This window comes from Manis javanica, chromosome 12 (assembly GCF_040802235.1).
Source record: "Manis javanica isolate MJ-LG chromosome 12, MJ_LKY, whole genome shotgun sequence".
In the NCBI taxonomy this organism is placed as follows: Eukaryota; Metazoa; Chordata; class Mammalia; order Pholidota; family Manidae; genus Manis; species Manis javanica.
The window spans coordinates 26,991,446-27,019,330 of NC_133167.1; positions in this window are offsets into that span (position 1 = coordinate 26,991,446).

Below are 27,885 nucleotides of genomic sequence, written 5' to 3' on the forward strand. Positions count from 1 at the left end.
GACTCTTATTGTTTTATTAATGGATGGATAAATACACAAACACCCAGCACAGACCACATCTATCATTTTTATTTAACTTTTCCACAAAAGCAGCTCTACAGCATGGACACAGGACAGTGGCCCTAACCCAAGGCCAGAAAACAACAATGCAAGCTGCTGCTGCTTCTTCGGAGTGCCTCTCCTGCGTCCCTTGTGAGGACACGCTTGCCGGCACTCGTAAGAAGGGACTATTGAATGGGATGCAAAGGACAGTGGGGATGTAGGCAGAGCCCAGAGATGAGCTGAGTGATTCTGCTCATCAGTCAGCACAAGGCTGCCCAGTACAGAAAGAAACTCAAAATGCTTCTCCATCTTCATTAATACAATCCACAGCGGAAGTAGTAAATTCCAAGGGAAAATCCTTAGGATTGGAGCGAGCCCAAGGAGACAAGTGGAGGGCAGAGAGTTATTTGAGGAAATGGTGGAAGAGAAACATGGAGGAACATGTCAGTATGAGCTGGGCAAGGACAGGTTATATTACCAGGAAGGTGTGACCGCAACAATAGCCTAAAACAGGCCCAACGTAGCGGGATCCTCAGGTCCTGACCTGAGGATAGACATACCTGGACCGAGACCCCAGCACAACGGTATCTTTTCATAGCCGATGTTCTCAAGTTCAGCCCTACACAGACCCATCTGCACCCGCGATCCTCATCATTCACTTCCTTCTCATCTTCCACATGCACCCAAGTTCTCTACTCTGTTTCCGTCCCGACCATACAAAAGTGCTGCATTAGTTGCCCTGTGTTTTAATGCTATGTGAACACGAGTGCACAATACATGCATCGCGTCTACTACTTTTCACTCTCTGTACTTGTGTTTGTACTCATCATCCGTGTTATCTGTGACTGTACCTCCTTCATTCTTGGCACACAAATAGTGTCTTTATTGATAATAACGTTTACGAGCATTGGGGTTACTTTCTATCTGGGGCTACTCTAAAAGGTGATATTCTGAACATTCTATTCTTCAGGGGCTTCCTCTTTCGCTGAAAGCTCTGGGGAGCCTTACATGTGTGCATAAGTTACATGGTACCCGTAAGATAGGACACTTCACCATGTTCCATGGGGCAGGCATGGGTCTAGGCCTGGTTCTCTCAGCTGATGCCTTATCCTCACCCTTGGGGAGATCTGGTGACGTGGTTCCCCTAGATACATACATACATACATACAGTAATTGTCTTTGGTTTAATCCATATCATTGGTTCTCAAGTTTGGATATGAAGTGCAAGATAAAAATTCAAGTCGATGGTAGAGTTTGTGTTGGGTAAAAGGGTCCCCACCCGTCAGTGGTCCGCCCTGATCCACGGGTCAGAATGCTACGGAACCCTGTCTCACGTCATAAGGGCCCTACTGGTGTACTTAAGCACCGGACAGGCCAGTGAGTGAGTGAGTGAGTGAGGAGAGAGACTAGTCCGGTGGCTTGCTGTTCTCTGATATACTTGATTCTCGGCTTTGACTTGAACCTGTGGCACAGAGTTCCAGGGAGGAAGGCACCTGACTTCGGTCACTCTCTGAGGTGCTGAGCCATGAAGCGCAAACAAAAAACGAAACACCTTGAAACCACACGTGCCCCCAAAGCGGCCAGGATGTCAGGAGGTTTGTGTCAGTGATATTCTCTGAGCACTGGGGAGCTAGAAACGGTCTTCTAAAGAAAAAAAGGAGCGAGGATTCCTACTTACGGGAGAGAACGGGCAGGAACGCGGGAAGGAGGAGGAGGCGTGGGTGTGCCGCTCCTTCTCAGGGAACAGATCACCCGCGGGCCGGGCGAGAGGAGGTTCCCGAGACCAGGTCCTTGTCTCTGTGGCTCAGGACCTGTGCTCCCCACACGGTGCCGCTCTGTGTTCCTCTACCACAGATGGGAGTGCTTGATTGGTATAATATCTCCTATAGAATGTATTTCCATTTATTTCCTTTTCTACAATGTTACAAATTTTCCAGTGATACTTTTTCCAGTTAATGAAAAAAGTGTGGCTCAAAGAGGTAAATGAAAAATTAGGAAAAAACTTTGACTACCTAAAATCGGAGGTGCAGGGATGAGGGTGTAAAGTCATACAGAAAATGAATTGATTTCTTAGATCATCTCAGACACTGAGACCTTTCTCTCACTGCCTCAGACTATAGAGATGTAAATGTGAGGCTCCTTGATGAAATGTTAGAAAAAAACCAGCAGGATACACACACACACACACACACACACACACTTGCACACACATGTACACACAATACCATGTAACCACGATGGCTGGATTGAGAAAGCGGCTCTTTTGGGAAAAGCGGGAAACTGAAATAGTTGTGGTGACAGTGAGGTTTTAAAAACCTCATAGGAAGACCAGGTGCTCAGAGGTGGGAGGGGACGGGTCAGGACAAAAACTGAGGGTCCCAGTGGTGGCTCATGAAGAGGACGTGACATTTCCAACAATGTTTGGGATTTCAGCACACTCCACTGGGGCCTTGGAGAGAGGCTTGGAAAGTGAGTCTGTCTTCAACTCAGCTTCCATACAAACAGTGCATGATCGGAGATATTTTTAGTGTAAACTATAAGACACGTAAAACACATTCACACCAATTCACACCTACACACATATACAGCATACATAAGCCAAGGGAAGACACAGAGTAGTTTCGAAGATAATGGCCTGCTTAATACGTACCAGGTCCAACTATTTGCTTCTCAAAACTCATTACATCACTAATGGAGCAGAATCCTTAGTTGGAGTAGAAGAGGCCTTAGTAACTAATACACGAAGGAATCTATTTCTTATGTGACAATTAGTGTATGTGAAGGAATAAGGCAACTCTCCCTGCTGACAGAAACTTTTTATCATTAACACTCAGCTTTCAAATAGACCCCAGGTTATCAACATCCCAGTTAGCTAGAAAAGGGAAGGACATGGCGGGGCACAGAGGAGGACTTCATGCCTATGCCTGGTTGCCACTCATTTCCCACTGCAGTAAAGTTAATCACATAGTCAGAACTACCTTAGCTCTGGAGGAAGCGCGCTCCCTGCCCAGGGCCCAGTCCCCCTGTGACACCAGTGAGAGGACGATAAATCCAGGAAAAGGGGTGGTTGAGAGAAAGGCTTTTCCTCTCTGCAGTCACTGGCGGCTCACGCTCCCCGGCCGGGCACACACACTACTTGCACACCGCTGCTGGAGACAAGTTTTACTCACTATGGTGTGGGCCGAGAGCAAGAAGGGGCTGAGGAAGAGCCAGGTGGGCAGACGGGGCACCACGATGGCCCAGGCGCAGACCTGAGTCTCTTCCCTCAGCAGTGGCCATAAGCGAACTCTTGCCCAAGACCTGCTCAGGGTGTCCACTTCCAATCCATGGGCAGAAATGTATCATGTGGGTGTGTAAGCCTCCTATGAAAGAGGATTTTAAAAGCTCTGAATAGGGAGGTTAACAGTCTTGGAGAAATACACAAATCCATTCCCAGAAGAGGAGTCTGGGACAAGTGTGAAAGGTCTTCCTTTGAACATCTCCAGCACCACGGCTACAGTCCAGGAATTCCCTGCGAAATGCTGTATCTGTCCACCTCTCGGTATTTATACAGATATCTCTACCTTTCTATATATCTACATCAATATAGATGCTAATCTAGATAGATAGGTAGGCAGGTAGACACGCAGAATTCTTTTAAATCTTGTACCCCATGTCCTCTGATTATATAATTTCTCATGAGGAAAAAGGAGCTAATAACTAATTGTAGTCACCAGTTTCGATATTTTCTGTACATCTTTGGATATATCACATACAAGATACCCAATATCACTGACATCTACTACACACAATTTTCATCATTGTTGTTTCCTTATGTTTTGGAGCAACTGAAGTTTCAAGTGCTTAATTTCATGGGGGGGTTTCAATGCCTAACACGATTGTCTACTCAACATGTCTTTTTTGAATGGATACAGATCCCAGAAAATGCCACATCTGTTTTTTTGTATTCATTCCTCAGAATTCGAGAACACCTCAGAGGATTCTCCTCAGCCCGGAGCACGTGTGGTGGTCGCAGGCCACACTGAGACACCAGGAAAGCTTCGTGCCGCTGCTGAGGATGGTAAGCGAGATCAGATCACAGAGGCTGGGCAGGATGAAGAGCTGAGCTGCTCAGCCCAATCCCTACGTATTTCACTTTCCCTTCAAAAAACAGGAAAGGGCTTCAGGGCAGAGGAACTAAGACTGAAGCCTCTGCAGAGGGACAAACCGGTGGGTGTGCTTTCAAGGATAGGACAGTTCCCCATATGAACACGCGGACAGCTGTGAGACAGTGGGCTGTGATGATAACAGTGTGGGAACTCAAGTACAACCTCTTCCCTCAGATCAGCACAAACTCACTCACACACACACACACACACACACACACACACACACACACACACACACACACACCCTATACTCCTTCATACCAGATACAGCCCCATTATTCCTTCCTTTCACTTTTTCTCCCATATACACATGCCTTCATTCCAGATGCGTCCTTCAGATTCTCTACGAGCGTTAACCAGATACACACTTCCACCTTCCCTCCTCAGGCAATCATTCTCAGACTCAGCTGTCTACACACTAATCCATAAATAATGTACACCCTTTCACACAGGTAGCTTGTTTTACCTCCCTCCTTAGAGCTAGCTACGAATCTCTGTTCCATTTACAAAGACACACTTTGTGAAAATCCAGTCGCTCATGATCTATAGTGGCACAACCAATACTGCCACACATTTAAACTTTTCAAAGGAAAGCCCTATTAGGTTACCCACGTAAATGGAGGCTACCTGGAATCACTGAAGACATTCCATAGCAGACTCTTATTGTTTTATTAATGGATGGATAAATACACAAACACCCAGCACAGACCACATCTATCATTTTTATTTAACTTTTCCACAAAAGCAGCTCTACAGCATGGACACAGGACAGTGGCCCTAACCCAAGGCCAGAAAACAACAATGCAAGCTGCTGCTGCTTCTTCGGAGTGCCTCTCCTGCGTCCCTTGTGAGGACACGCTTGCCGGCACTCGTAAGAAGGGACTATTGAATGGGATGCAAAGGACAGTGGGGATCTAGGCAGAGCCCAGAGATGAGCTGAGTGATTCTGCTCATCAGTCAGCACAAGGCTGCCCAGTACAGAAAGAAACTCAAAATGCTTCTCCATCTTCATTAATACAATCCACAGCGGAAGTAGTAAATTCCAAGGGAAAATCCTTAGGATTGGAGCGAGCCCAAGGAGACAAGTGGAGGGCAGAGAGTTATTTGAGGAAATGGTGGAAGAGAAACATGGAGGAACATGTCAGTATGAGCTGGGCAAGGACAGGTTATATTACCAGGAAGGTGTGACCGCAACAATAGCCTAAAACAGGCCCAACGTAGCGGGATCCTCAGGTCCTGACCTGAGGATAGACATACCTGGACCGAGACCCCAGCACAACGGTATCTTTTCATAGCCGATGTTCTCAAGTTCAGCCCTACACAGACCCATCTGCACCCGCGATCCTCATCATTCACTTCCTTCTCATCTTCCACATGCACCCAAGTTCTCTACTCTGTTTCCGTCCCGACCATACAAAAGTGCTGCATTAGTTGCCCTGTGTTTTAATGCTATGTGAACACGAGTGCACAATACATGCATCGCGTCTACTACTTTTCACTCTCTGTACTTGTGTTTGTACTCATCATCCGTGTTATCTGTGACTGTACCTCCTTCATTCTTGGCACACAAATAGTGTCTTTATTGATAATAACGTTTACGAGCATTGGGGTTACTTTCTATCTGGGGCTACTCTAAAAGGTGATATTCTGAACATTCTATTCTTCAGGGGCTTCCTCTTTCGCTGAAAGCTCTGGGGAGCCTTACATGTGTGCATAAGTTACATGGTACCCGTAAGATAGGACACTTCACCATGTTCCATGGGGCAGGCATGGGTCTAGGCCTGGTTCTCTCAGCTGATGCCTTATCCTCACCCTTGGGGAGATCTGGTGACGTGGTTCCCCTAGATACATACATACATACATACAGTAATTGTCTTTGGTTTAATCCATATCATTGGTTCTCAAGTTTGGATATGAAGTGCAAGATAAAAATTCAAGTCGATGGTAGAGTTTGTGTTGGGTAAAAGGGTCCCCACCCGTCAGTGGTCCGCCCTGATCCACGGGTCAGAATGCTACGGAACCCTGTCTCACGTCATAAGGGCCCTACTGGTGTACTTAAGCACCGGACAGGCCAGTGAGTGAGTGAGTGAGTGAGGAGAGAGACTAGTCCGGTGGCTTGCTGTTCTCTGATATACTTGATTCTCGGCTTTGACTTGAACCTGTGGCACAGAGTTCCAGGGAGGAAGGCACCTGACTTCGGTCACTCTCTGAGGTGCTGAGCCATGAAGCGCAAACAAAAAACGAAACACCTTGAAACCACACGTGCCCCCAAAGCGGCCAGGATGTCAGGAGGTTTGTGTCAGTGATATTCTCTGAGCACTGGGGAGCTAGAAACGGTCTTCTAAAGAAAAAAAGGAGCGAGGATTCCTACTTACGGGAGAGAACGGGCAGGAACGCGGGAAGGAGGAGGAGGCGTGGGTGTGCCGCTCCTTCTCAGGGAACAGATCACCCGCGGGCCGGGCGAGAGGAGGTTCCCGAGACCAGGTCCTTGTCTCTGTGGCTCAGGACCTGTGCTCCCCACACGGTGCCGCTCTGTGTTCCTCTACCACAGATGGGAGTGCTTGATTGGTATAATATCTCCTATAGAATGTATTTCCATTTATTTCCTTTTCTACAATGTTACAAATTTTCCAGTGATACTTTTTCCAGTTAATGAAAAAAGTGTGGCTCAAAGAGGTAAATGAAAAATTAGGAAAAAACTTTGACTACCTAAAATCGGAGGTGCAGGGATGAGGGTGTAAAGTCATACAGAAAATGAATTGATTTCTTAGATCATCTCAGACACTGAGACCTTTCTCTCACTGCCTCAGACTATAGAGATGTAAATGTGAGGCTCCTTGATGAAATGTTAGAAAAAAACCAGCAGGATACACACACACACACACACACACACACACTTGCACACACATGTACACACAATACCATGTAACCACGATGGCTGGATTGAGAAAGCGGCTCTTTTGGGAAAAGCGGGAAACTGAAATAGTTGTGGTGACAGTGAGGTTTTAAAAACCTCATAGGAAGACCAGGTGCTCAGAGGTGGGAGGGGACGGGTCAGGACAAAAACTGAGGGTCCCAGTGGTGGCTCATGAAGAGGACGTGACATTTCCAACAATGTTTGGGATTTCAGCACACTCCACTGGGGCCTTGGAGAGAGGCTTGGAAAGTGAGTCTGTCTTCAACTCAGCTTCCATACAAACAGTGCATGATCGGAGATATTTTTAGTGTAAACTATAAGACACGTAAAACACATTCACACCAATTCACACCTACACACATATACAGCATACATAAGCCAAGGGAAGACACAGAGTAGTTTCGAAGATAATGGCCTGCTTAATACGTACCAGGTCCAACTATTTGCTTCTCAAAACTCATTACATCACTAATGGAGCAGAATCCTTAGTTGGAGTAGAAGAGGCCTTAGTAACTAATACACGAAGGAATCTATTTCTTATGTGACAATTAGTGTATGTGAAGGAATAAGGCAACTCTCCCTGCGGACAGAAACTTTTTATCATTAACACTCAGCTTTCAAATAGACCCCAGGTTATCAACATCCCAGTTAGCTAGAAAAGGGAAGGACATGGCGGGGCACAGAGGAGGACTTCATGCCTATGCCTGGTTGCCACTCATTTCCCACTGCAGTAAAGTTAATCACATAGTCAGAACTACCTTAGCTCTGGAGGAAGCGCGCTCCCTGCCCAGGGCCCAGTCCCCCTGTGACACCAGTGAGAGGACGATAAATCCAGGAAAAGGGGTGGTTGAGAGAAAGGCTTTTCCTCTCTGCAGTCACTGGCGGCTCACGCTCCCCGGCCGGGCACACACACTACTTGCACACCGCTGCTGGAGACAAGTTTTACTCACTATGGTGTGGGCCGAGAGCAAGAAGGGGCTGAGGAAGAGCCAGGTGGGCAGACGGGGCACCACGATGGCCCAGGCGCAGACCTGAGTCTCTTCCCTCAGCAGTGGCCATAAGCGAACTCTTGCCCAAGACCTGCTCAGGGTGTCCACTTCCAATCCATGGGCAGAAATGTATCATGTGGGTGTGTAAGCCTCCTATGAAAGAGGATTTTAAAAGCTCTGAATAGGGAGGTTAACAGTCTTGGAGAAATACACAAATCCATTCCCAGAAGAGGAGTCTGGGACAAGTGTGAAAGGTCTTCCTTTGAACATCTCCAGCACCACGGCTACAGTCCAGGAATTCCCTGCGAAATGCTGTATCTGTCCACCTCTCGGTATTTATACAGATATCTCTACCTTTCTATATATCTACATCAATATAGATGCTAATCTAGATAGATAGGTAGGCAGGTAGACACGCAGAATTCTTTTAAATCTTGTACCCCATGTCCTCTGATTATATAATTTCTCATGAGGAAAAAGGAGCTAATAACTAATTGTAGTCACCAGTTTCGATATTTTCTGTACATCTTTGGATATATCACATACAAGATACCCAATATCACTGACATCTACTACACACAATTTTCATCATTGTTGTTTCCTTATGTTTTGGAGCAACTGAAGTTTCAAGTGCTTAATTTCATGGGGGGGTTTCAATGCCTAACACGATTGTCTACTCAACATGTCTTTTTTGAATGGATACAGATCCCAGAAAATGCCACATCTGTTTTTTTGTATTCATTCCTCAGAATTCGAGAACACCTCAGAGGATTCTCCTCAGCCCGGAGCACGTGTGGTGGTCGCAGGCCACACTGAGACACCAGGAAAGCTTCGTGCCGCTGCTGAGGATGGTAAGCGAGATCAGATCACAGAGGCTGGGCAGGATGAAGAGCTGAGCTGCTCAGCCCAATCCCTACGTATTTCACTTTCCCTTCAAAAAACAGGAAAGGGCTTCAGGGCAGAGGAACTAAGACTGAAGCCTCTGCAGAGGGACAAACCGGTGGGTGTGCTTTCAAGGATAGGACAGTTCCCCATATGAACACGCGGACAGCTGTGAGACAGTGGGCTGTGATGATAACAGTGTGGGAACTCAAGTACAACCTCTTCCCTCAGATCAGCACAAACTCACTCACACACACACACACACACACACACACACACACACACACACACACACACACCCTATACTCCTTCATACCAGATACAGCCCCATTATTCCTTCCTTTCACTTTTTCTCCCATATACACATGCCTTCATTCCAGATGCGTCCTTCAGATTCTCTACGAGCGTTAACCAGATACACACTTCCACCTTCCCTCCTCAGGCAATCATTCTCAGACTCAGCTGTCTACACACTAATCCATAAATAATGTACACCCTTTCACACAGGTAGCTTGTTTTACCTCCCTCCTTAGAGCTAGCTACGAATCTCTGTTCCATTCACAAAGACACACTTTGTGAAAATCCAGTCGCTCATGATCTATAGTGGCACAACCAATACTGCCACACATTTAAACTTTTCAAAGGAAAGCCCTATTAGGTTACCCACGTAAATGGAGGCTACCTGGAATCACTGAAGACATTCCATAGCAGACTCTTATTGTTTTATTAATGGATGGATAAATACACAAACACCCAGCACAGACCACATCTATCATTTTTATTTAACTTTTCCACAAAAGCAGCTCTACAGCATGGACACAGGACAGTGGCCCTAACCCAAGGCCAGAAAACAACAATGCAAGCTGCTGCTGCTTCTTCGGAGTGCCTCTCCTGCGTCCCTTGTGAGGACACGCTTGCCGGCACTCGTAAGAAGGGACTATTGAATGGGATGCAAAGGACAGTGGGGATGTAGGCAGAGCCCAGAGATGAGCTGAGTGATTCTGCTCATCAGTCAGCACAAGGCTGCCCAGTACAGAAAGAAACTCAAAATGCTTCTCCATCTTCATTAATACAATCCACAGCGGAAGTAGTAAATTCCAAGGGAAAATCCTTAGGATTGGAGCGAGCCCAAGGAGACAAGTGGAGGGCAGAGAGTTATTTGAGGAAATGGTGGAAGAGAAACATGGAGGAACATGTCAGTATGAGCTGGGCAAGGACAGGTTATATTACCAGGAAGGTGTGACCGCAACAATAGCCTAAAACAGGCCCAACGTAGCGGGATCCTCAGGTCCTGACCTGAGGATAGACATACCTGGACCGAGACCCCAGCACAACGGTATCTTTTCATAGCCGATGTTCTCAAGTTCAGCCCTACACAGACCCATCTGCACCCGCGATCCTCATCATTCACTTCCTTCTCATCTTCCACATGCACCCAAGTTCTCTACTCTGTTTCCGTCCCGACCATACAAAAGTGCTGCATTAGTTGCCCTGTGTTTTAATGCTATGTGAACACGAGTGCACAATACATGCATCGCGTCTACTACTTTTCACTCTCTGTACTTGTGTTTGTACTCATCATCCGTGTTATCTGTGACTGTACCTCCTTCATTCTTGGCACACAAATAGTGTCTTTATTGATAATAACGTTTACGAGCATTGGGGTTACTTTCTATCTGGGGCTACTCTAAAAGGTGATATTCTGAACATTCTATTCTTCAGGGGCTTCCTCTTTCGCTGAAAGCTCTGGGGAGCCTTACATGTGTGCATAAGTTACATGGTACCCGTAAGATAGGACACTTCACCATGTTCCATGGGGCAGGCATGGGTCTAGGCCTGGTTCTCTCAGCTGATGCCTTATCCTCACCCTTGGGGAGATCTGGTGACGTGGTTCCCCTAGATACATACATACATACATACAGTAATTGTCTTTGGTTTAATCCATATCATTGGTTCTCAAGTTTGGATATGAAGTGCAAGATAAAAATTCAAGTCGATGGTAGAGTTTGTGTTGGGTAAAAGGGTCCCCACCCGTCAGTGGTCCGCCCTGATCCACGGGTCAGAATGCTACGGAACCCTGTCTCACGTCATAAGGGCCCTACTGGTGTACTTAAGCACCGGACAGGCCAGTGAGTGAGTGAGTGAGTGAGGAGAGAGACTAGTCCGGTGGCTTGCTGTTCTCTGATATACTTGATTCTCGGCTTTGACTTGAACCTGTGGCACAGAGTTCCAGGGAGGAAGGCACCTGACTTCGGTCACTCTCTGAGGTGCTGAGCCATGAAGCGCAAACAAAAAACGAAACACCTTGAAACCACACGTGCCCCCAAAGCGGCCAGGATGTCAGGAGGTTTGTGTCAGTGATATTCTCTGAGCACTGGGGAGCTAGAAACGGTCTTCTAAAGAAAAAAAGGAGCGAGGATTCCTACTTACGGGAGAGAACGGGCAGGAACGCGGGAAGGAGGAGGAGGCGTGGGTGTGCCGCTCCTTCTCAGGGAACAGATCACCCGCGGGCCGGGCGAGAGGAGGTTCCCGAGACCAGGTCCTTGTCTCTGTGGCTCAGGACCTGTGCTCCCCACACGGTGCCGCTCTGTGTTCCTCTACCACAGATGGGAGTGCTTGATTGGTATAATATCTCCTATAGAATGTATTTCCATTTATTTCCTTTTCTACAATGTTACAAATTTTCCAGTGATACTTTTTCCAGTTAATGAAAAAAGTGTGGCTCAAAGAGGTAAATGAAAAATTAGGAAAAAACTTTGACTACCTAAAATCGGAGGTGCAGGGATGAGGGTGTAAAGTCATACAGAAAATGAATTGATTTCTTAGATCATCTCAGACACTGAGACCTTTCTCTCACTGCCTCAGACTATAGAGATGTAAATGTGAGGCTCCTTGATGAAATGTTAGAAAAAAACCAGCAGGATACACACACACACACACACACACACACACTTGCACACACATGTACACACAATACCATGTAACCACGATGGCTGGATTGAGAAAGCGGCTCTTTTGGGAAAAGCGGGAAACTGAAATAGTTGTGGTGACAGTGAGGTTTTAAAAACCTCATAGGAAGACCAGGTGCTCAGAGGTGGGAGGGGACGGGTCAGGACAAAAACTGAGGGTCCCAGTGGTGGCTCATGAAGAGGACGTGACATTTCCAACAATGTTTGGGATTTCAGCACACTCCACTGGGGCCTTGGAGAGAGGCTTGGAAAGTGAGTCTGTCTTCAACTCAGCTTCCATACAAACAGTGCATGATCGGAGATATTTTTAGTGTAAACTATAAGACACGTAAAACACATTCACACCAATTCACACCTACACACATATACAGCATACATAAGCCAAGGGAAGACACAGAGTAGTTTCGAAGATAATGGCCTGCTTAATACGTACCAGGTCCAACTATTTGCTTCTCAAAACTCATTACATCACTAATGGAGCAGAATCCTTAGTTGGAGTAGAAGAGGCCTTAGTAACTAATACACGAAGGAATCTATTTCTTATGTGACAATTAGTGTATGTGAAGGAATAAGGCAACTCTCCCTGCGGACAGAAACTTTTTATCATTAACACTCAGCTTTCAAATAGACCCCAGGTTATCAACATCCCAGTTAGCTAGAAAAGGGAAGGACATGGCGGGGCACAGAGGAGGACTTCATGCCTATGCCTGGTTGCCACTCATTTCCCACTGCAGTAAAGTTAATCACATAGTCAGAACTACCTTAGCTCTGGAGGAAGCGCGCTCCCTGCCCAGGGCCCAGTCCCCCTGTGACACCAGTGAGAGGACGATAAATCCAGGAAAAGGGGTGGTTGAGAGAAAGGCTTTTCCTCTCTGCAGTCACTGGCGGCTCACGCTCCCCGGCCGGGCACACACACTACTTGCACACCGCTGCTGGAGACAAGTTTTACTCACTATGGTGTGGGCCGAGAGCAAGAAGGGGCTGAGGAAGAGCCAGGTGGGCAGACGGGGCACCACGATGGCCCAGGCGCAGACCTGAGTCTCTTCCCTCAGCAGTGGCCATAAGCGAACTCTTGCCCAAGACCTGCTCAGGGTGTCCACTTCCAATCCATGGGCAGAAATGTATCATGTGGGTGTGTAAGCCTCCTATGAAAGAGGATTTTAAAAGCTCTGAATAGGGAGGTTAACAGTCTTGGAGAAATACACAAATCCATTCCCAGAAGAGGAGTCTGGGACAAGTGTGAAAGGTCTTCCTTTGAACATCTCCAGCACCACGGCTACAGTCCAGGAATTCCCTGCGAAATGCTGTATCTGTCCACCTCTCGGTATTTATACAGATATCTCTACCTTTCTATATATCTACATCAATATAGATGCTAATCTAGATAGATAGGTAGGCAGGTAGACACGCAGAATTCTTTTAAATCTTGTACCCCATGTCCTCTGATTATATAATTTCTCATGAGGAAAAAGGAGCTAATAACTAATTGTAGTCACCAGTTTCGATATTTTCTGTACATCTTTGGATATATCACATACAAGATACCCAATATCACTGACATCTACTACACACAATTTTCATCATTGTTGTTTCCTTATGTTTTGGAGCAACTGAAGTTTCAAGTGCTTAATTTCATGGGGGGGTTTCAATGCCTAACACGATTGTCTACTCAACATGTCTTTTTTGAATGGATACAGATCCCAGAAAATGCCACATCTGTTTTTTTGTATTCATTCCTCAGAATTCGAGAACACCTCAGAGGATTCTCCTCAGCCCGGAGCACGTGTGGTGGTCGCAGGCCACACTGAGACACCAGGAAAGCTTCGTGCCGCTGCTGAGGATGGTAAGCGAGATCAGATCACAGAGGCTGGGCAGGATGAAGAGCTGAGCTGCTCAGCCCAATCCCTACGTATTTCACTTTCCCTTCAAAAAACAGGAAAGGGCTTCAGGGCAGAGGAACTAAGACTGAAGCCTCTGCAGAGGGACAAACCGGTGGGTGTGCTTTCAAGGATAGGACAGTTCCCCATATGAACACGCGGACAGCTGTGAGACAGTGGGCTGTGATGATAACAGTGTGGGAACTCAAGTACAACCTCTTCCCTCAGATCAGCACAAACTCACTCACACACACACACACACACACACACACACACACCCTATACTCCTTCATACCAGATACAGCCCCATTATTCCTTCCTTTCACTTTTTCTCCCATATACACATGCCTTCATTCCAGATGCGTCCTTCAGATTCTCTACGAGCGTTAACCAGATACACACTTCCACCTTCCCTCCTCAGGCAATCATTCTCAGACTCAGCTGTCTACACACTAATCCATAAATAATGTACACCCTTTCACACAGGTAGCTTGTTTTACCTCCCTCCTTAGAGCTAGCTACGAATCTCTGTTCCATTTACAAAGACACACTTTGTGAAAATCCAGTCGCTCATGATCTATAGTGGCACAACCAATACTGCCACACATTTAAACTTTTCAAAGGAAAGCCCTATTAGGTTACCCACGTAAATGGAGGCTACCTGGAATCACTGAAGACATTCCATAGCAGACTCTTATTGTTTTATTAATGGATGGATAAATACACAAACACCCAGCACAGACCACATCTATCATTTTTATTTAACTTTTCCACAAAAGCAGCTCTACAGCATGGACACAGGACAGTGGCCCTAACCCAAGGCCAGAAAACAACAATGCAAGCTGCTGCTGCTTCTTCGGAGTGCCTCTCCTGCGTCCCTTGTGAGGACACGCTTGCCGGCACTCGTAAGAAGGGACTATTGAATGGGATGCAAAGGACAGTGGGGATGTAGGCAGAGCCCAGAGATGAGCTGAGTGATTCTGCTCATCAGTCAGCACAAGGCTGCCCAGTACAGAAAGAAACTCAAAATGCTTCTCCATCTTCATTAATACAATCCACAGCGGAAGTAGTAAATTCCAAGGGAAAATCCTTAGGATTGGAGCGAGCCCAAGGAGACAAGTGGAGGGCAGAGAGTTATTTGAGGAAATGGTGGAAGAGAAACATGGAGGAACATGTCAGTATGAGCTGGGCAAGGACAGGTTATATTACCAGGAAGGTGTGACCGCAACAATAGCCTAAAACAGGCCCAACGTAGCGGGATCCTCAGGTCCTGACCTGAGGATAGACATACCTGGACCGAGACCCCAGCACAACGGTATCTTTTCATAGCCGATGTTCTCAAGTTCAGCCCTACACAGACCCATCTGCACCCGCGATCCTCATCATTCACTTCCTTCTCATCTTCCACATGCACCCAAGTTCTCTACTCTGTTTCCGTCCCGACCATACAAAAGTGCTGCATTAGTTGCCCTGTGTTTTAATGCTATGTGAACACGAGTGCACAATACATGCATCGCGTCTACTACTTTTCACTCTCTGTACTTGTGTTTGTACTCATCATCCGTGTTATCTGTGACTGTACCTCCTTCATTCTTGGCACACAAATAGTGTCTTTATTGATAATAACGTTTACGAGCATTGGGGTTACTTTCTATCTGGGGCTACTCTAAAAGGTGATATTCTGAACATTCTATTCTTCAGGGGCTTCCTCTTTCGCTGAAAGCTCTGGGGAGCCTTACATGTGTGCATAAGTTACATGGTACCCGTAAGATAGGACACTTCACCATGTTCCATGGGGCAGGCATGGGTCTAGGCCTGGTTCTCTCAGCTGATGCCTTATCCTCACCCTTGGGGAGATCTGGTGACGTGGTTCCCCTAGATACATACATACATACATACAGTAATTGTCTTTGGTTTAATCCATATCATTGGTTCTCAAGTTTGGATATGAAGTGCAAGATAAAAATTCAAGTCGATGGTAGAGTTTGTGTTGGGTAAAAGGGTCCCCACCCGTCAGTGGTCCGCCCTGATCCACGGGTCAGAATGCTACGGAACCCTGTCTCACGTCATAAGGGCCCTACTGGTGTACTTAAGCACCGGACAGGCCAGTGAGTGAGTGAGTGAGTGAGGAGAGAGACTAGTCCGGTGGCTTGCTGTTCTCTGATATACTTGATTCTCGGCTTTGACTTGAACCTGTGGCACAGAGTTCCAGGGAGGAAGGCACCTGACTTCGGTCACTCTCTGAGGTGCTGAGCCATGAAGCGCAAACAAAAAACGAAACACCTTGAAACCACACGTGCCCCCAAAGCGGCCAGGATGTCAGGAGGTTTGTGTCAGTGATATTCTCTGAGCACTGGGGAGCTAGAAACGGTCTTCTAAAGAAAAAAAGGAGCGAGGATTCCTACTTACGGGAGAGAACGGGCAGGAACGCGGGAAGGAGGAGGAGGCGTGGGTGTGCCGCTCCTTCTCAGGGAACAGATCACCCGCGGGCCGGGCGAGAGGAGGTTCCCGAGACCAGGTCCTTGTCTCTGTGGCTCAGGACCTGTGCTCCCCACACGGTGCCGCTCTGTGTTCCTCTACCACAGATGGGAGTGCTTGATTGGTATAATATCTCCTATAGAATGTATTTCCATTTATTTCCTTTTCTACAATGTTACAAATTTTCCAGTGATACTTTTTCCAGTTAATGAAAAAAGTGTGGCTCAAAGAGGTAAATGAAAAATTAGGAAAAAACTTTGACTACCTAAAATCGGAGGTGCAGGGATGAGGGTGTAAAGTCATACAGAAAATGAATTGATTTCTTAGATCATCTCAGACACTGAGACCTTTCTCTCACTGCCTCAGACTATAGAGATGTAAATGTGAGGCTCCTTGATGAAATGTTAGAAAAAAACCAGCAGGATACACACACACACACACACACACACACACTTGCACACACATGTACACACAATACCATGTAACCACGATGGCTGGATTGAGAAAGCGGCTCTTTTGGGAAAAGCGGGAAACTGAAATAGTTGTGGTGACAGTGAGGTTTTAAAAACCTCATAGGAAGACCAGGTGCTCAGAGGTGGGAGGGGACGGGTCAGGACAAAAACTGAGGGTCCCAGTGGTGGCTCATGAAGAGGACGTGACATTTCCAACAATGTTTGGGATTTCAGCACACTCCACTGGGGCCTTGGAGAGAGGCTTGGAAAGTGAGTCTGTCTTCAACTCAGCTTCCATACAAACAGTGCATGATCGGAGATATTTTTAGTGTAAACTATAAGACACGTAAAACACATTCACACCAATTCACACCTACACACATATACAGCATACATAAGCCAAGGGAAGACACAGAGTAGTTTCGAAGATAATGGCCTGCTTAATACGTACCAGGTCCAACTATTTGCTTCTCAAAACTCATTACATCACTAATGGAGCAGAATCCTTAGTTGGAGTAGAAGAGGCCTTAGTAACTAATACACGAAGGAATCTATTTCTTATGTGACAATTAGTGTATGTGAAGGAATAAGGCAACTCTCCCTGCTGACAGAAACTTTTTATCATTAACACTCAGCTTTCAAATAGACCCCAGGTTATCAACATCCCAGTTAGCTAGAAAAGGGAAGGACATGGCGGGGCACAGAGGAGGACTTCATGCCTATGCCTGGTTGCCACTCATTTCCCACTGCAGTAAAGTTAATCACATAGTCAGAACTACCTTAGCTCTGGAGGAAGCGCGCTCCCTGCCCAGGGCCCAGTCCCCCTGTGACACCAGTGAGAGGACGATAAATCCAGGAAAAGGGGTGGTTGAGAGAAAGGCTTTTCCTCTCTGCAGTCACTGGCGGCTCACGCTCCCCGGCCGGGCACACACACTACTTGCACACCGCTGCTGGAGACAAGTTTTACTCACTATGGTGTGGGCCGAGAGCAAGAAGGGGCTGAGGAAGAGCCAGGTGGGCAGACGGGGCACCACGATGGCCCAGGCGCAGACCTGAGTCTCTTCCCTCAGCAGTGGCCATAAGCGAACTCTTGCCCAAGACCTGCTCAGGGTGTCCACTTCCAATCCATGGGCAGAAATGTATCATGTGGGTGTGTAAGCCTCCTATGAAAGAGGATTTTAAAAGCTCTGAATAGGGAGGTTAACAGTCTTGGAGAAATACACAAATCCATTCCCAGAAGAGGAGTCTGGGACAAGTGTGAAAGGTCTTCCTTTGAACATCTCCAGCACCACGGCTACAGTCCAGGAATTCCCTGCGAAATGCTGTATCTGTCCACCTCTCGGTATTTATACAGATATCTCTACCTTTCTATATATCTACATCAATATAGATGCTAATCTAGATAGATAGGTAGGCAGGTAGACACGCAGAATTCTTTTAAATCTTGTACCCCATGTCCTCTGATTATATAATTTCTCATGAGGAAAAAGGAGCTAATAACTAATTGTAGTCACCAGTTTCGATATTTTCTGTACATCTTTGGATATATCACATACAAGATACCCAATATCACTGACATCTACTACACACAATTTTCATCATTGTTGTTTCCTTATGTTTTGGAGCAACTGAAGTTTCAAGTGCTTAATTTCATGGGGGGGTTTCAATGCCTAACACGATTGTCTACTCAACATGTCTTTTTTGAATGGATACAGATCCCAGAAAATGCCACATCTGTTTTTTTGTATTCATTCCTCAGAATTCGAGAACACCTCAGAGGATTCTCCTCAGCCCGGAGCACGTGTGGTGGTCGCAGGCCACACTGAGACACCAGGAAAGCTTCGTGCCGCTGCTGAGGATGGTAAGCGAGATCAGATCACAGAGGCTGGGCAGGATGAAGAGCTGAGCTGCTCAGCCCAATCCCTACGTATTTCACTTTCCCTTCAAAAAACAGGAAAGGGCTTCAGGGCAGAGGAACTAAGACTGAAGCCTCTGCAGAGGGACAAACCGGTGGGTGTGCTTTCAAGGATAGGACAGTTCCCCATATGAACACGCGGACAGCTGTGAGACAGTGGGCTGTGATGATAACAGTGTGGGAACTCAAGTACAACCTCTTCCCTCAGATCAGCACAAACTCACACACAAACTCACACACACACACACACACACACACACACACACACACACACACACACACACACACCCTATACTCCTTCATACCAGATACAGCCCCATTATTCCTTCCTTTCACTTTTTCTCCCATATACACATGCCTTCATTCCAGATGCGTCCTTCAGATTCTCTACGAGCGTTAACCAGATACACACTTCCACCTTCCCTCCTCAGGCAATCATTCTCAGACTCAGCTGTCTACACACTAATCCATAAATAATGTACACCCTTTCACACAGGTAGCTTGTTTTACCTCCCTCCTTAGAGCTAGCTACGAATCTCTGTTCCATTTACAAAGACACACTTTGTGAAAATCCAGTCGCTCATGATCTATAGTGGCACAACCAATACTGCCACACATTTAAACTTTTCAAAGGAAAGCCCTATTAGGTTACCCACGTAAATGGAGGCTACCTGGAATCACTGAAGACATTCCATAGCAGACTCTTATTGTTTTATTAATGGATGGATAAATACACAAACACCCAGCACAGACCACATCTATCATTTTTATTTAACTTTTCCACAAAAGCAGCTCTACAGCATGGACACAGGACAGTGGCCCTAACCCAAGGCCAGAAAACAACAATGCAAGCTGCTGCTGCTTCTTCGGAGTGCCTCTCCTGCGTCCCTTGTGAGGACACGCTTGCCGGCACTCGTAAGAAGGGACTATTGAATGGGATGCAAAGGACAGTGGGGATGTAGGCAGAGCCCAGAGATGAGCTGAGTGATTCTGCTCATCAGTCAGCACAAGGCTGCCCAGTACAGAAAGAAACTCAAAATGCTTCTCCATCTTCATTAATACAATCCACAGCGGAAGTAGTAAATTCCAAGGGAAAATCCTTAGGATTGGAGCGAGCCCAAGGAGACAAGTGGAGGGCAGAGAGTTATTTGAGGAAATGGTGGAAGAGAAACATGGAGGAACATGTCAGTATGAGCTGGGCAAGGACAGGTTATATTACCAGGAAGGTGTGACCGCAACAATAGCCTAAAACAGGCCCAACGTAGCGGGATCCTCAGGTCCTGACCTGAGGATAGACATACCTGGACCGAGACCCCAGCACAACGGTATCTTTTCATAGCCGATGTTCTCAAGTTCAGCCCTACACAGACCCATCTGCACCCGCGATCCTCATCATTCACTTCCTTCTCATCTTCCACATGCACCCAAGTTCTCTACTCTGTTTCCGTCCCGACCATACAAAAGTGCTGCATTAGTTGCCCTGTGTTTTAATGCTATGTGAACACGAGTGCACAATACATGCATCGCGTCTACTACTTTTCACTCTCTGTACTTGTGTTTGTACTCATCATCCGTGTTATCTGTGACTGTACCTCCTTCATTCTTGGCACACAAATAGTGTCTTTATTGATAATAACGTTTACGAGCATTGGGGTTACTTTCTATCTGGGGCTACTCTAAAAGGTGATATTCTGAACATTCTATTCTTCAGGGGCTTCCTCTTTCGCTGAAAGCTCTGGGGAGCCTTACATGTGTGCATAAGTTACATGGTACCCGTAAGATAGGACACTTCACCATGTTCCATGGGGCAGGCATGGGTCTAGGCCTGGTTCTCTCAGCTGATGCCTTATCCTCACCCTTGGGGAGATCTGGTGACGTGGTTCCCCTAGATACATACATACATACATACAGTAATTGTCTTTGGTTTAATCCATATCATTGGTTCTCAAGTTTGGATATGAAGTGCAAGATAAAAATTCAAGTCGATGGTAGAGTTTGTGTTGGGTAAAAGGGTCCCCACCCGTCAGTGGTCCGCCCTGATCCACGGGTCAGAATGCTACGGAACCCTGTCTCACGTCATAAGGGCCCTACTGGTGTACTTAAGCACCGGACAGGCCAGTGAGTGAGTGAGTGAGTGAGGAGAGAGACTAGTCCGGTGGCTTGCTGTTCTCTGATATACTTGATTCTCGGCTTTGACTTGAACCTGTGGCACAGAGTTCCAGGGAGGAAGGCACCTGACTTCGGTCACTCTCTGAGGTGCTGAGCCATGAAGCGCAAACAAAAAACGAAACACCTTGAAACCACACGTGCCCCCAAAGCGGCCAGGATGTCAGGAGGTTTGTGTCAGTGATATTCTCTGAGCACTGGGGAGCTAGAAACGGTCTTCTAAAGAAAAAAAGGAGCGAGGATTCCTACTTACGGGAGAGAACGGGCAGGAACGCGGGAAGGAGGAGGAGGCGTGGGTGTGCCGCTCCTTCTCAGGGAACAGATCACCCGCGGGCCGGGCGAGAGGAGGTTCCCGAGACCAGGTCCTTGTCTCTGTGGCTCAGGACCTGTGCTCCCCACACGGTGCCGCTCTGTGTTCCTCTACCACAGATGGGAGTGCTTGATTGGTATAATATCTCCTATAGAATGTATTTCCATTTATTTCCTTTTCTACAATGTTACAAATTTTCCAGTGATACTTTTTCCAGTTAATGAAAAAAGTGTGGCTCAAAGAGGTAAATGAAAAATTAGGAAAAAACTTTGACTACCTAAAATCGGAGGTGCAGGGATGAGGGTGTAAAGTCATACAGAAAATGAATTGATTTCTTAGATCATCTCAGACACTGAGACCTTTCTCTCACTGCCTCAGACTATAGAGATGTAAATGTGAGGCTCCTTGATGAAATGTTAGAAAAAAACCAGCAGGATACACACACACACACACACACACACACACTTGCACACACATGTACACACAATACCATGTAACCACGATGGCTGGATTGAGAAAGCGGCTCTTTTGGGAAAAGCGGGAAACTGAAATAGTTGTGGTGACAGTGAGGTTTTAAAAACCTCATAGGAAGACCAGGTGCTCAGAGGTGGGAGGGGACGGGTCAGGACAAAAACTGAGGGTCCCAGTGGTGGCTCATGAAGAGGACGTGACATTTCCAACAATGTTTGGGATTTCAGCACACTCCACTGGGGCCTTGGAGAGAGGCTTGGAAAGTGAGTCTGTCTTCAACTCAGCTTCCATACAAACAGTGCATGATCGGAGATATTTTTAGTGTAAACTATAAGACACGTAAAACACATTCACACCAATTCACACCTCACACATATACAGCATACATAAGCCAAGGGAAGACACAGAGTAGTTTCGAAGATAATGGCCTGCTTAATACGTACCAGGTCCAACTATTTGCTTCTCAAAACTCATTACATCACTAATGGAGCAGAATCCTTAGTTGGAGTAGAAGAGGCCTTAGTAACTAATACACGAAGGAATCTATTTCTTATGTGACAATTAGTGTATGTGAAGGAATAAGGCAACTCTCCCTGCTGACAGAAACTTTTTATCATTAACACTCAGCTTTCAAATAGACCCCAGGTTATCAACATCCCAGTTAGCTAGAAAAGGGAAGGACATGGCGGGGCACAGAGGAGGACTTCATGCCTATGCCTGGTTGCCACTCATTTCCCACTGCAGTAAAGTTAATCACATAGTCAGAACTACCTTAGCTCTGGAGGAAGCGCGCTCCCTGCCCAGGGCCCAGTCCCCCTGTGACACCAGTGAGAGGACGATAAATCCAGGAAAAGGGGTGGTTGAGAGAAAGGCTTTTCCTCTCTGCAGTCACTGGCGGCTCACGCTCCCCGGCCGGGCACACACACTACTTGCACACCGCTGCTGGAGACAAGTTTTACTCACTATGGTGTGGGCCGAGAGCAAGAAGGGGCTGAGGAAGAGCCAGGTGGGCAGACGGGGCACCACGATGGCCCAGGCGCAGACCTGAGTCTCTTCCCTCAGCAGTGGCCATAAGCGAACTCTTGCCCAAGACCTGCTCAGGGTGTCCACTTCCAATCCATGGGCAGAAATGTATCATGTGGGTGTGTAAGCCTCCTATGAAAGAGGATTTTAAAAGCTCTGAATAGGGAGGTTAACAGTCTTGGAGAAATACACAAATCCATTCCCAGAAGAGGAGTCTGGGACAAGTGTGAAAGGTCTTCCTTTGAACATCTCCAGCACCACGGCTACAGTCCAGGAATTCCCTGCGAAATGCTGTATCTGTCCACCTCTCGGTATTTATACAGATATCTCTACCTTTCTATATATCTACATCAATATAGATGCTAATCTAGATAGATAGGTAGGCAGGTAGACACGCAGAATTCTTTTAAATCTTGTACCCCATGTCCTCTGATTATATAATTTCTCATGAGGAAAAAGGAGCTAATAACTAATTGTAGTCACCAGTTTCGATATTTTCTGTACATCTTTGGATATATCACATACAAGATACCCAATATCACTGACATCTACTACACACAATTTTCATCATTGTTGTTTCCTTATGTTTTGGAGCAACTGAAGTTTCAAGTGCTTAATTTCATGGGGGGGTTTCAATGCCTAACACGATTGTCTACTCAACATGTCTTTTTTGAATGGATACAGATCCCAGAAAATGCCACATCTGTTTTTTTGTATTCATTCCTCAGAATTCGAGAACACCTCAGAGGATTCTCCTCAGCCCGGAGCACGTGTGGTGGTCGCAGGCCACACTGAGACACCAGGAAAGCTTCGTGCCGCTGCTGAGGATGGTAAGCGAGATCAGATCACAGAGGCTGGGCAGGATGAAGAGCTGAGCTGCTCAGCCCAATCCCTACGTATTTCACTTTCCCTTCAAAAAACAGGAAAGGGCTTCAGGGCAGAGGAACTAAGACTGAAGCCTCTGCAGAGGGACAAACCGGTGGGTGTGCTTTCAAGGATAGGACAGTTCCCCATATGAACACGCGGACAGCTGTGAGACAGTGGGCTGTGATGATAACAGTGTGGGAACTCAAGTACAACCTCTTCCCTCAGATCAGCACAAACTCACTCACACACACACACACACACACACACACACACACACACACACACACACACACACACACCCTATACTCCTTCATACCAGATACAGCCCCATTATTCCTTCCTTTCACTTTTTCTCCCATATACACATGCCTTCATTCCAGATGCGTCCTTCAGATTCTCTACGAGCGTTAACCAGATACACACTTCCACCTTCCCTCCTCAGGCAATCATTCTCAGACTCAGCTGTCTACACACTAATCCATAAATAATGTACACCCTTTCACACAGGTAGCTTGTTTTACCTCCCTCCTTAGAGCTAGCTACGAATCTCTGTTCCATTTACAAAGACACACTTTGTGAAAATCCAGTCGCTCATGATCTATAGTGGCACAACCAATACTGCCACACATTTAAACTTTTCAAAGGAAAGCCCTATTAGGTTACCCACGTAAATGGAGGCTACCTGGAATCACTGAAGACATTCCATAGCAGACTCTTATTGTTTTATTAATGGATGGATAAATACACAAACACCCAGCACAGACCACATCTATCATTTTTATTTAACTTTTCCACAAAAGCAGCTCTACAGCATGGACACAGGACAGTGGCCCTAACCCAAGGCCAGAAAACAACAATGCAAGCTGCTGCTGCTTCTTCGGAGTGCCTCTCCTGCGTCCCTTGTGAGGACACGCTTGCCGGCACTCGTAAGAAGGGACTATTGAATGGGATGCAAAGGACAGTGGGGATGTAGGCAGAGCCCAGAGATGAGCTGAGTGATTCTGCTCATCAGTCAGCACAAGGCTGCCCAGTACAGAAAGAAACTCAAAATGCTTCTCCATCTTCATTAATACAATCCACAGCGGAAGTAGTAAATTCCAAGGGAAAATCCTTAGGATTGGAGCGAGCCCAAGGAGACAAGTGGAGGGCAGAGAGTTATTTGAGGAAATGGTGGAAGAGAAACATGGAGGAACATGTCAGTATGAGCTGGGCAAGGACAGGTTATATTACCAGGAAGGTGTGACCGCAACAATAGCCTAAAACAGGCCCAACGTAGCGGGATCCTCAGGTCCTGACCTGAGGATAGACATACCTGGACCGAGACCCCAGCACAACGGTATCTTTTCATAGCCGATGTTCTCAAGTTCAGCCCTACACAGACCCATCTGCACCCGCGATCCTCATCATTCACTTCCTTCTCATCTTCCACATGCACCCAAGTTCTCTACTCTGTTTCCGTCCCGACCATACAAAAGTGCTGCATTAGTTGCCCTGTGTTTTAATGCTATGTGAACACGAGTGCACAATACATGCATCGCGTCTACTACTTTTCACTCTCTGTACTTGTGTTTGTACTCATCATCCGTGTTATCTGTGACTGTACCTCCTTCATTCTTGGCACACAAATAGTGTCTTTATTGATAATAACGTTTACGAGCATTGGGGTTACTTTCTATCTGGGGCTACTCTAAAAGGTGATATTCTGAACATTCTATTCTTCAGGGGCTTCCTCTTTCGCTGAAAGCTCTGGGGAGCCTTACATGTGTGCATAAGTTACATGGTACCCGTAAGATAGGACACTTCACCATGTTCCATGGGGCAGGCATGGGTCTAGGCCTGGTTCTCTCAGCTGATGCCTTATCCTCACCCTTGGGGAGATCTGGTGACGTGGTTCCCCTAGATACATACATACATACATACAGTAATTGTCTTTGGTTTAATCCATATCATTGGTTCTCAAGTTTGGATATGAAGTGCAAGATAAAAATTCAAGTCGATGGTAGAGTTTGTGTTGGGTAAAAGGGTCCCCACCCGTCAGTGGTCCGCCCTGATCCACGGGTCAGAATGCTACGGAACCCTGTCTCACGTCATAAGGGCCCTACTGGTGTACTTAAGCACCGGACAGGCCAGTGAGTGAGTGAGTGAGTGAGGAGAGAGACTAGTCCGGTGGCTTGCTGTTCTCTGATATACTTGATTCTCGGCTTTGACTTGAACCTGTGGCACAGAGTTCCAGGGAGGAAGGCACCTGACTTCGGTCACTCTCTGAGGTGCTGAGCCATGAAGCGCAAACAAAAAACGAAACACCTTGAAACCACACGTGCCCCCAAAGCGGCCAGGATGTCAGGAGGTTTGTGTCAGTGATATTCTCTGAGCACTGGGGAGCTAGAAACGGTCTTCTAAAGAAAAAAAGGAGCGAGGATTCCTACTTACGGGAGAGAACGGGCAGGAACGCGGGAAGGAGGAGGAGGCGTGGGTGTGCCGCTCCTTCTCAGGGAACAGATCACCCGCGGGCCGGGCGAGAGGAGGTTCCCGAGACCAGGTCCTTGTCTCTGTGGCTCAGGACCTGTGCTCCCCACACGGTGCCGCTCTGTGTTCCTCTACCACAGATGGGAGTGCTTGATTGGTATAATATCTCCTATAGAATGTATTTCCATTTATTTCCTTTTCTACAATGTTACAAATTTTCCAGTGATACTTTTTCCAGTTAATGAAAAAAGTGTGGCTCAAAGAGGTAAATGAAAAATTAGGAAAAAACTTTGACTACCTAAAATCGGAGGTGCAGGGATGAGGGTGTAAAGTCATACAGAAAATGAATTGATTTCTTAGATCATCTCAGACACTGAGACCTTTCTCTCACTGCCTCAGACTATAGAGATGTAAATGTGAGGCTCCTTGATGAAATGTTAGAAAAAAACCAGCAGGATACACACACACACACACACACACACACACTTGCACACACATGTACACACAATACCATGTAACCACGATGGCTGGATTGAGAAAGCGGCTCTTTTGGGAAAAGCGGGAAACTGAAATAGTTGTGGTGACAGTGAGGTTTTAAAAACCTCATAGGAAGACCAGGTGCTCAGAGGTGGGAGGGGACGGGTCAGGACAAAAACTGAGGGTCCCAGTGGTGGCTCATGAAGAGGACGTGACATTTCCAACAATGTTTGGGATTTCAGCACACTCCACTGGGGCCTTGGAGAGAGGCTTGGAAAGTGAGTCTGTCTTCAACTCAGCTTCCATACAAACAGTGCATGATCGGAGATATTTTTAGTGTAAACTATAAGACACGTAAAACACATTCACACCAATTCACACCTACACACATATACAGCATACATAAGCCAAGGGAAGACACAGAGTAGTTTCGAAGATAATGGCCTGCTTAATACGTACCAGGTCCAACTATTTGCTTCTCAAAACTCATTACATCACTAATGGAGCAGAATCCTTAGTTGGAGTAGAAGAGGCCTTAGTAACTAATACACGAAGGAATCTATTTCTTATGTGACAATTAGTGTATGTGAAGGAATAAGGCAACTCTCCCTGCTGACAGAAACTTTTTATCATTAACACTCAGCTTTCAAATAGACCCCAGGTTATCAACATCCCAGTTAGCTAGAAAAGGGAAGGACATGGCGGGGCACAGAGGAGGACTTCATGCCTATGCCTGGTTGCCACTCATTTCCCACTGCAGTAAAGTTAATCACATAGTCAGAACTACCTTAGCTCTGGAGGAAGCGCGCTCCCTGCCCAGGGCCCAGTCCCCCTGTGACACCAGTGAGAGGACGATAAATCCAGGAAAAGGGGTGGTTGAGAGAAAGGCTTTTCCTCTCTGCAGTCACTGGCGGCTCACGCTCCCCGGCCGGGCACACACACTACTTGCACACCGCTGCTGGAGACAAGTTTTACTCACTATGGTGTGGGCCGAGAGCAAGAAGGGGCTGAGGAAGAGCCAGGTGGGCAGACGGGGCACCACGATGGCCCAGGCGCAGACCTGAGTCTCTTCCCTCAGCAGTGGCCATAAGCGAACTCTTGCCCAAGACCTGCTCAGGGTGTCCACTTCCAATCCATGGGCAGAAATGTATCATGTGGGTGTGTAAGCCTCCTATGAAAGAGGATTTTAAAAGCTCTGAATAGGGAGGTTAACAGTCTTGGAGAAATACACAAATCCATTCCCAGAAGAGGAGTCTGGGACAAGTGTGAAAGGTCTTCCTTTGAACATCTCCAGCACCACGGCTACAGTCCAGGAATTCCCTGCGAAATGCTGTATCTGTCCACCTCTCGGTATTTATACAGATATCTCTACCTTTCTATATATCTACATCAATATAGATGCTAATCTAGATAGATAGGTAGGCAGGTAGACACGC